The 10,561-nt window shown below is 45.4% G+C and overlaps 1 long non-coding RNA gene across 1 annotated transcript; it reads left to right on the plus strand.

Moving 5' to 3' along the window:
• Window positions 1–285: 285 nt before the first annotated feature.
• LOC125522573 lies at window positions 286–7,637 on the plus strand. The gene is made up of 2 exons (XR_007289834.1): window positions 286–805; window positions 7,499–7,637. It is a non-coding gene; the product is annotated as an uncharacterized LOC125522573 (long non-coding RNA).
• Window positions 7,638–10,561: the final 2,924 nt, after the last annotated feature.

Genomic DNA, 10,561 nt, shown 5'->3' on the forward strand with positions numbered 1-10,561 from the left:
CCTGTTGATCCGCGGGCGAAGACGGCGGCTCTCGGCCAGGTCGCCAGAAGCGGCAATCACGGCAGAGCTGACGGGTTGGAGGCGAGAAGAGACCCGACGCCGAAGCCATGGCCAGTTTGGAGTTTTGAAAACCCGCAAGGCGGAGGCGACTCAGCAGGTCGTGGCGGCGAGTTAGGCAGGCGGACGGCAACTCGGCAGTGTGGCCGGCTCAAAGCACGGTTGGTTAGGCGGCGTCGGACGGGGCGGGCTACGGCACTGACCGGGCCGCGGAGGTGAGGCCGAGGCGGTTCACAGGCGGAGTCCGGCGGCTCTACGTCCAGGTCTTGAGGGATTCTACCCCGTCCAAACCCCTTTTCTTCCTTTTTAAGCACTTGAAGTCGTGTCCGATCGGAGGGAGACAGTACTAGATCTGATTGCTTTTAGCTTTGATCAACTTGCAGTTGGAACGATGATCAGCTTTGGTTTCTGGACAAGCATGTCGGTTCACCACCGTAGCTGAGATGGACAGCAGCTCACAGGCGCAGTCGGGGCCCTCAGTCAGCGGCAGCTCATCACGACAGCGGGAGCGGCGACTCGCAGGTGAGGCCGTGGCGCTTGGCGGCTCACAGCAGCAGTTGGTCAATGGCCGTCGGCGGTAGATCACGTTAGAAGTGAATGCATCAGGCGGTTGGTAAGGCCGCGGGGACGACGGCTTCAAATCCAAAGCAAGACGAGGCGGCACCGGCGACTTACGGCGACGGGGTGTTTCAAACAGGACAGCCTCGCGGCAGAGACAAGGCCGCGACAGGACAGCGGCGGCGCGGCGGTTCTGTTGACGCTTAAAAATGACATGATCACAAAGAGTAACTTGAGACTATAATGAGATAATGTTAAATTCACGATTTCATGTCACCACTGGATGACTCTCTTCAAGCCGATGGGAATAAATATATAGATGGTCCAAAACGGCGGATGCAAAAGTTATGACAATCTTAGAGATGTTCGTATTGACACCAGATTAGAAAATGGCATAAAACCTAATCAATAGGCCTTTGATGGAAAAAGTTACAACTGCAAGGTTCTTCGTCTCGTCGAAACGGACGATTTTGATATAAGAATCGTCCCCATCCGAGATTGTATACAAAAGTTATAGGCAAAATCGTGCGCTGCAGCAGTGTTTGGCCGGATCATCCGGAAAATTGAAGCACAGAAAACAACAAAAGGTGTATGATGAAGCCGGATGATCTGGGTCCAGTCCCGGATGATCCGGGTGGAGGCCGGACAATCCGGGTAGAAGTCCGGACGTCCGGACAGCTTTTTCTACTACAGACTTTAGAAAACGGTCCGAAACACCATCAAGATGGCCTCGGATCGAAAAGTGTTCAACATGAAAGTTGTGCTCTTGTCAAGGCGGTTTATTTTGATATAAACAACGTCCAAATCCGAGGTCGTATGTGGATTCTAGAGCCAAAATAGTGAGTTGCTATCAGAAAACTGGGCTAGGCCGGATCATCCGGGCCTAGAACCGGACATCCGGACCGGAGGTCGTGAGAAGTCTGAGTTTGGTTAGATTTTGATGATTTGGACGGCAAGGCAAGTCCTTTTCTTGTACAGGAAGTCCATCCGCCTCTTATATAGATAAGAGGTGACGGCCGATTGAACAACACACAATCGATCTATCAATATATCATATTTTTACCTTTACCTTTATCTCTCTCCCTTGTTCTTCTTCTTCCTCGTTCTTCGTTCGTTCTTCATTTGTAGGGCGGCGAACCTCGAGGCCCTAGGGGCGATCAGGTCGACCTAGGGCAGCCCATAGCCGCCACAAGCCCTGACGAGGTCCCTCCCGGGCGTGTGGGGTTTCGGGTCCTCAAAAGCACCCGCCGGATTGCTTGCGTACCGCGCTTCCGGACGAGTCTCCTTCGACGTGAGCTGCGGTGCATCACCCTCGGAGTTGGAGGTACACAGTGACGTGTTCGTGTGCGAACACACTTTTTGGCGACTCCGCTAGGGACGAAGCTTTGAACGGTCTCCAGCCCGTTTTTGCTACGAAGAGATCGTCATCTAGGGTTTGCAATCTACAAAGGTAATATGAATACCCAATTCACATATGTAGATGAAAATAATGCATATGTTGTTGCCAGATCATCTAATGAGCATAATGTATCGGCTAGCCCTAACTTTATCAATCATGCATCTAATTATGTGCAAGGGCCGATGCAACAAAATATCCATGATTCTACTTCATATAATTTTAGCAACATGCAACATATGTATCCCAACTCCCATGCATCAGCAACCCCACAAATTTATATGCCGATGAATAACATGATGAGTTCGGTTAATCAAGTTGAGACACCCTATGTAGGAACTTCCAACGGTATGCAACAAAGTGTTTCAAGTTTTTATTCATCGGCAAATAACTTGCACTACGTTAATCCAACTGTGCCGGTGGATAGGGAAATTGGCCATGTTACTACTAGTTATTTGGTCAATTACCCTCAAACATCATATGCTACACCTAATGCTACTAATTTTTTTGGCACCATACGCAACTGTTGATGTCCATAATTCGGCTCCGCACCTTCATGTTCATGGCCGAATAAGTGAAACTTCTGCAGGAGCACAAATGCCTTCACCTACTACCGTGGCATATCATGTACCCCCTACACAATTACAGAATTTCGGCAACATCTCATTACCGAAAGAGTCTAAAAGCATCGGGGGGCAACCATATCCATACTGGGTGGTTGAGAACAAGCTTACATTTTCTTGGGATTTGTGCAACTCCATTCGACAGGAACTAATAGAAGGCGGGAAGCCTCATGATTTTGCTGTAGTAAAAGCTAGAGTTGTGCAAATGATGCAGTCGCCCAGTGCTGTACCATCTAGTGAACCACCTAAACAATTGCAAAGTTTCGGCACCTCATTGTCGAAAGAGTCTCAAAGTATTGGGGGCAATCTCATGAGGAGTGGATGGAAATTGAGATGAAAAGGTTCAAAGCTCGCCAAGCTGAGATGTGGGCTAAAATTAGACAAGAGCGAGAAGCCTTGCAAATTCAAAAAGATAAAGGTATTGATTCGGGTAACAAAGAAAATTCAGTTATTGAAAAAGCCGAATCAAGTAGTATATATTCCGAGTCCATCAAATCCAAAGAGGCATGCATTATTGAGAAAGGGCATGGAAAGCATAGCAAGGCAGTCATGCTTGATTTTTCTGAAGTTAATGGAACCTACTTCCTGCCCTATGAGTTCGTGCCATAGAAATTGACGAGCTTCAAGAACAAGAACAAGTAGCCGAAGAAAGTTTGGTGGACAAGGATCTTCAAACTAATGATGCACGAAATCAAGAAAAAGATGATGACAAGGCGTTGGGGAGCTATCCGAAGGCGGAACAAGATATTCTTCAAGTAACACCACCATCATGCTTTCCCAACATATTTGAAGAGGTATGTATAGCAATTAATTTACCTGTTTTCAGATTTGGTCATGACTTAGTTGTTCATGCATATATTAGAAAAATCTTCATAAGAAATATTGAGAGACCAATGAAGAAGGGTAATTTATTTGTTAGCAATCAGATTGTCACAAAGCATATCGGTCAACACATTGCACCATTCAGAAAGACCGATAGCGAAAAATTATTGCAGCCAAGGCCTTCCCCATTGCTTTATCTAAAACTCATATCTAATTGGGTGGCTTTGCTTATTTCTTACTTGGCTTACACTTGGTCTCAACTGACACATGTATGTTCTAACTATTTTCGTTTTAGAAATTTAAAGCCAAGGTTAAAATCCTCTGAGCAAACCGATGCTAGTATAGTTTCTTATGCAATGACATCTGTAAGAGAATGCAAAATAAAATTCATAGCCGAATGGGGTGATGCAAAATCTGAACCATTCGTTTGCTTAACTCCAAAGCCGTTCTCACAACAAGATCGGCTAGAGAATAAAAAGTTTACCTTCAATTCAAGCATGTGTGATCAAATATTTAATTTGTTGTTGAGAAATAATTATATTAGAACTCTTGATCACCATGTTGAGCCATCTGTCCAGGGACGAATGTATTGTAAGTTGCATGATTCGTCGAAGCATAATTTTGAGGATTGCAACATGTTTCGTCAAATAGTTAAATCGGCCGTTGATAAAGGACGATTGAAATTTGTTGAGACACCAAGAGATGACCAGTCTATTCCGATTGGTCCCAATGGCAGAAAGTTTTTGTATCGACTACTTCAAGCTGATCCATTTAAAGAGAAGGTAAAAAGTGCAGGTGATGGGATCAAGCTTTCAAGTAAAGAAGTTGTTGAAGAGCATAATGAATATAATCTTGAGGGCAAAAATTCCATCGAAGCTACAATGGAAACGCCAAGGACTGGGAGGCAGCAAGCAAATTCAGAGATCGGTGCAAGCACAACCAAAGGAAACAAAGGCCGCAATAAGCACAAGTGCAAGAAATCCAAGGTCACTTTTGCACAATTATTAGATAAATATCAAAAGAAGAGTGAAGAGAAAAGTGCTTATCGGCCAACTAATGCAAAAGCATCAAGATCACCCCAAGGCGCAAATATGACGATCGGTATTGGAAAGGTGAAAAATTTCATGCAACATATTCATATCCTTATTTTGGGCCGCCAATGCCAATGTCGTGGATGCCTTACTATGATCATGTAGATTCATATCCATCATGGGACAGGTATGATACAAGGGCACATTCTCCATCTTATTTTAAACCATCTCACCAATATTATGCAGCTCCGAGAAGATCGACATTTGAACAATCACATGTTAAAGACTGTTTCAATCATAAGGAATCGGTTCAAAGCTCAACAAAGAAGAAAGAGGTGATCAAGCAAGTATATCGAGTTAAAAAATATGGTCGCAAGAGTGCCAATTCAGATTTGATCTTATAGGATAAAGAGCCAATTAAAGTGTTGACATTGGCTACAAAAGGCAAAGAAGTGAAGCAATCAATTGATAAAAATCAGAGTGCCAAATCTGAAGAAAAGAGGTTGAGGGTGCACAATGTCCAAAACGAGTTGCCATTGGTTGAAACAAAATCACAGCCGACATGCCCACTCGGCTTGTCGTATTGGCAAAAGAAGGAATTACAAAATCTTAGTGCACAAGAGCTGAGAAAGAAGAACATGGTATGGATTCCCAAGAAGACCAATCATAACAAAAATGATTTGCATGCTTCTATTGCAATAAGTACAATAAAAGTGAAGAAAGAGAAGAATGGAAGCAACAAACAATTAAGCCGAAGGTGTGCATCACAACATCAAAATCTTCGGTTAGCACATCATTCATTTTCTTCAACCATGCCATTGATGCCTTTGCCATGGAATTCATCCCTTGTATGATCAATTACCCTCCATGAATTTATTTTGATCCATGGATGCAACATAATTTTCTATATCATGAGAGGGTATTACCAAATTACTATACATATGGTTAGTTACATTGCTGCTAATACAAAGGGGCCGACATATTTTATTCCTATTTTATTTGTTTATTTCGGCTATACATAATTTGGTGGGTGAATTCTACATGTACCTCATGTTAATGGCCGATATTTATCTATCGCCCTAAGAATATGTCAAAGCATGGCCGGTGTAGTATCCTAACACCGTCCTTAGTGCAATTGGAGACCAAAACAAGCCTCATGCCGCTTAAAATATTTTTATTCGATTTGAAGCTTTTGGTTGCCATAGGTGCTATACATATTGAGGCTTTGGGTGATTCGTTATGAGTAGTACAACAAATATCCAAGAGTTATCAATGTCTTGACGAATCACTTATAGTTTATCTTGAGGTATGTCTAGATGAAAAATTTACCTTGGGTTGCTTTAACATTGTTCATATTTCTAGACATGACAATTCAGAAAAGTTGGCACAGCAAGCATCTGGCTACTATGTTAATCATGGTGTGTTGCATTTCTATCAATAGCCGATGCTTAGTCTTGTCAACGTAGGTAAGGCCGAACCAAAGTCCACCGCTTCAGCCACTAATATTTTTTTATGCAGGTAAAAGTGAGGATTGGAGAAAGTTTATTGTTGATTATCTGCAAAGTCCTAACAAAAGGGTGAACAATATGGTTCAGAGGATGGCCTTGAGATACATATCTATGGAACTTTATCATCGAATTGTTAATGAAGTTGAAAAGGTTCCACCCAAGTTTGCATCAAGGATTCAAAACAAATAATGGCCGATATATATTTATCGCCCTAAGCACATGCAAAGTGGCCGATGGAGTGTTGACATCGTCCTTAGAACCAACAGGTACAAGTTATTTTTCGGCGCGCTACCTTTGCCGAAAAACAGGGGGCATGTGTTGACGCTCAAAAATGGCATGATCACAAAGAGTAACTTGAGGCTATAATGAGATGATGTCAAATTCACGATTTCATGTCACCACTGGATGACTCTCTTCAAGCCGATGGGAATAAATATATAGATGGTCCAAAACGGAGCTCGGATGCAAAAGTTACGACAATCTTAGAGATGTTCTTATTGACACCAGATTAGAAAATGGCATGAAACCTAACCAAGATGGCCTCTGATGGAAAACGTTACAACTGCAAAGTTCTTTGTCTCGTCGAAACGGACGATTTCGATATAAGAATCGTCCCCATCCGAGATCATATGCAAAAGTTACATCCAAAATCATGCGCTGCAGCAGTGTTTGGCTGGATCATCCGGGCCGGGGCCCGGATCATCCGGGAAATTGAAGCACAGAAAACAACAAAAGGTGTATGATGAAGCCGGATGATCTGGGTCCAGTCCCGGATGATCCAGGTGGAGGCCGGACAATCCGAGTAGAAGTCCAGATGTCCGGACAGCTTTTTCTACTATAGACTTTAGAAAACGGCCCGAAACACCATCAAGATGGCCTTGGATCGAAAAGTGTTCAACATGAAAGTTGTGCGTCTTGTCGAGGCGGTTGATTTTGATATAAATAGCATCCAAATCAGAGGTCGTATGTGGATTCTAGAGTCAAAACAGTGAGCTGCTATCAAAAAACTGGGCTAGGCCGGATCATCCGGGCCTAGAGCCGGACATCCGGGCCGGAGGTCATGAGAAGTCCGAGTTTGGTTAGATTTTGATGATTTGGACGGAAAGGCAAGTCCTTTTCTTGTACGGGAAGTCCATCCGCCTCTTATATAGATAAGATGTGACGGCCGATTGAACAACACACAATCGATCTATCAATATATCATCCTTTTACCTTTACCTTTATCTCTCTCCCTTGTTCTTCTTCTTCCTCGTTCTTCATTCGTTCTTCGTTTGCAGGGCAGTGAACCTCGAGGCCCTAGGGGCGATCAGGTCGACCTAGGGCAGCCCATAGCCGCCGCAAGCCCTGCCGGGGTCCCTCCCGGGCGTGTGGGGTTTCGGGTCCTCAAAAGCACCCGCCGGATTGCTTGCGTACCGCGGTTCCAGACGGGTCTCCTTCGACGTGAGCTGCAGTGCATCACCCTCGGCGTTGGAGGTACACGGTGACGTGTTCGTGTGCGAACAGGTTCAACGAAGTGAATCGCAGGAGGAATCCGAGCTTGTGGCTTTCTTTTCCTTTGACTATTTCTTTGACCCAGTTTGTACTAGTAGTCCGCTCACTGATTGATAGAACCCGGCGGATCCACCTCGGAAACTTTCTGTTATCCGTCTCGACGGAAACCGCTACTCGACAGATTGCAGGATTCAGCATACAAACGGACAAATTGCAGGATTTGGCATACAAACGGAATCAATCGCCCATCAGTTTCGGCGGCTCGAGTTGCACCGGTGACGTACTGAGCATCAAACCCTTCGCACCAGCTCTTTCATCCCCCCACATACGAAATTCTCGATCCCTAAAAAAGATCCCTCCAAGAACTCAACACCATCGTGCGCAGGCCCCACGGTGGGCGCCAACTGTCGTGGATTTGTCACGGCAGATGTCCTTAGTGTCAGGACTTAGTCGCGAGACCAACGCATCTATGCGGTAGCTTGAGAGGGGTTGATCGGGACGAGAGACGCAACATAAGACAAGGATTTAGACAGCTTCGGGCCCTGGGAAACATCGTCCGGAATAGCCCTCCATGCTGTTTGTGGCTAGATCTCATTATGCTCATGAGAGAGTCGCCGCATAAGCCGTCTCCCCCTTTGTGTCTAGCCCTAAAGATTGTTTTTCTTCTCTCCCTTTGGGGAGCCCTGCCCCTCCTTATATATGTTGAAGGGGCGGGTTACCTGTGGAGTCCTAGTAGGACTAGGACTAGTCTATCCTTTCTCATAAGTTGAATACAAGTCCGGGTCTTGCTTCCTCGTAAAGGAAATATTCGTCATCCCTTTCCTCTTAAGCCGGCCCACCAGAGTATAAGCCGGCCTGTTGGGCCTTGGGCCTTGTCATCCGTCTGATCCGCCCGCCGGGTCTCCAGTGAGTCACAATGTCCAGGTGGGTTACATGTAAACCGCCATGTCCAGGCGGATCACCAGTGAGTCGCCAAGCTCCAGCCAGGTTTCTGGTGAGTCGCCAAGCGTGGCCGGGTCATGATTTCGGCCGGGTCATACCGCGGGGTATATCCCCGACACATCGCAACTAGGAAGCTTAAAGGGGTTAAACGGGACAAAGGACACGACATATGACTGGTTCGGCCCCTTGCGGTGAAGGTAAAGGCCTAATCCAGTTGAGGTGATATTGCTAGGTTTCGATGACCAAGGAGCGAATACGCTTAACCTGGCTCTCGGTCTGTTGTTTCTTGCCCCTAAGCCGCTCCCGGGTCGTCCCCTTATATACACGGGTTGACGCCCTGCGGCCTACAGAGTCCCGGTCGGCTCATACAACGTGTCCAGCTCGGTGACGTATCTTATATGCCTTACATCACAAGTCTATTCATACATGGCGGTTTATACTTACGGGCCTTAAACCGCCTCTGGGCTTGGGCCTATCATAAGCCTAACTGTGAACCGCCACCTTGTATACTCTTGGGCTTCATACAGGTGAACCGCCATTGTGGTTGACCCGGCCCCTCTTGGGCGGGTCATATCTGGTAGTCATATCCCCAACATTAGGCCCCAGGTTGATTTGAACTTCGTTCATGTCAATCTTCAACACTTAGAAAAAATCCATCTACAATTGCTGTGAGAACCTTGTAACCCGCCATGACGTCATCTCCAAGGATTTTGGAAACCCGCCACGACGTCATCTTAACGGATCTTTATCTTAAATGTCTTTCCGAAAATCGAGGCATCCAATTAGCTGGATAATCATCATTTTGGCCTCCTCGTCTTTCGCGCCTGCCTATCACCCCTTTCCTTATAAATAGGGTCTGAAGCCATCTCACATTTTTCTCCTTCTTCCTTCTCTCGCAACCCCTCTGCCACTCGAGCTCCTCCGCCGCTGCAGAGCACTTCGTCTTCAACAATCTCGGCTGCTGCATCGACCTGAGTCGATCCAGATAACGGTGGCGACCCTCTGCAGTAGCTCTGCAGTTGTAAGCTTCTGCCTTTTCATGCCTTAGATCCGCACTAGGGTTTGCGAGCTTCTTCGTGTTCTTCGTAGTTCGTCGTAGTTCACCCTCCAGGCTATACCACAAGCCTCTTTGATCTGAGAACGGTATTAAACTGATGCGGTAGCGGTTTTATTTCCACTTTCAGTATTAGTAGATCCCCTTTCTTAGAAGAAAAATCTTGTGCAAGCTCATGAACTCATCTGTACTAACTTTTAGGTCTAGATTTATTTTTCTTTTCTGAACAGCCATTGATCCAAAATAATATCTGCAGTCTGTGAAACTTATTTACCTCAGTGCTTAACCAATTTTTTGTTGATGGCAACTTTTGAATATCCTTAGTCATGGCGGCTTACCATGCCGGCTTATTTTTCCTTCATATACCATTAGCCCTTATTTGAGCCGCCATTATACATCTGTATTGCAATCATTAACTTGTAATTCCACCAATTAATTTGAACAGGAAAATTACTTCCTTTTTAGCTTGTCTTTTCGCCATGCCGCCAAAGACGACGACAGTTTGCAACTGGGTCCCTTCCATAGTCACTGAGGACACTCTGAAGGATTTTGTCACCGTTGGGTATTTACCAGAGAAGAGCGTCATGTCTTACCGCGCCCTTGACCCGGCCAAAGAAAAGCCTCAACCAAAAGATGGTGAAATCATCGTCTTCACTGATCATATGAACCGGGGTTTTTCATCGCCCGACTCAAAATTCTTCAGAGAGGTCTTGCATTTTTTCAAGCTTCACCCGCAAGACATTGGACCCAATTACATATCAAACATCTGTAATTTCCAAGTTCTCTGCGAGGTTTATCTTCAAGAAGAACCTACTGTTGAACTCTTTAGAGAGTGTTTCTATTTGAACCGCCAGAATGAATACACCAACAGCCCCAGCTTGGAACTTGGTGGGATTTCTATTCAGCGCAGACGGGATGCTGTCTTTCCTTTAGTAGTCTTGCCAAGCCATCCCAAGGACTGGAACCAAACTTGGTTCTATTGCAAAGACACGTTGCCAGATGATGAAAAACCAATGCCGGGTTATCGCGCTATGCGTCTTGACGCTAAATATTCACTCCCGGATAAGCTTTCTGCCGCT

The sequence above is a fragment of the Triticum urartu genome, chromosome 7 (assembly GCF_003073215.2).
Source record: "Triticum urartu cultivar G1812 chromosome 7, Tu2.1, whole genome shotgun sequence".
Taxonomy (NCBI): domain Eukaryota; kingdom Viridiplantae; phylum Streptophyta; class Magnoliopsida; order Poales; family Poaceae; genus Triticum; species Triticum urartu.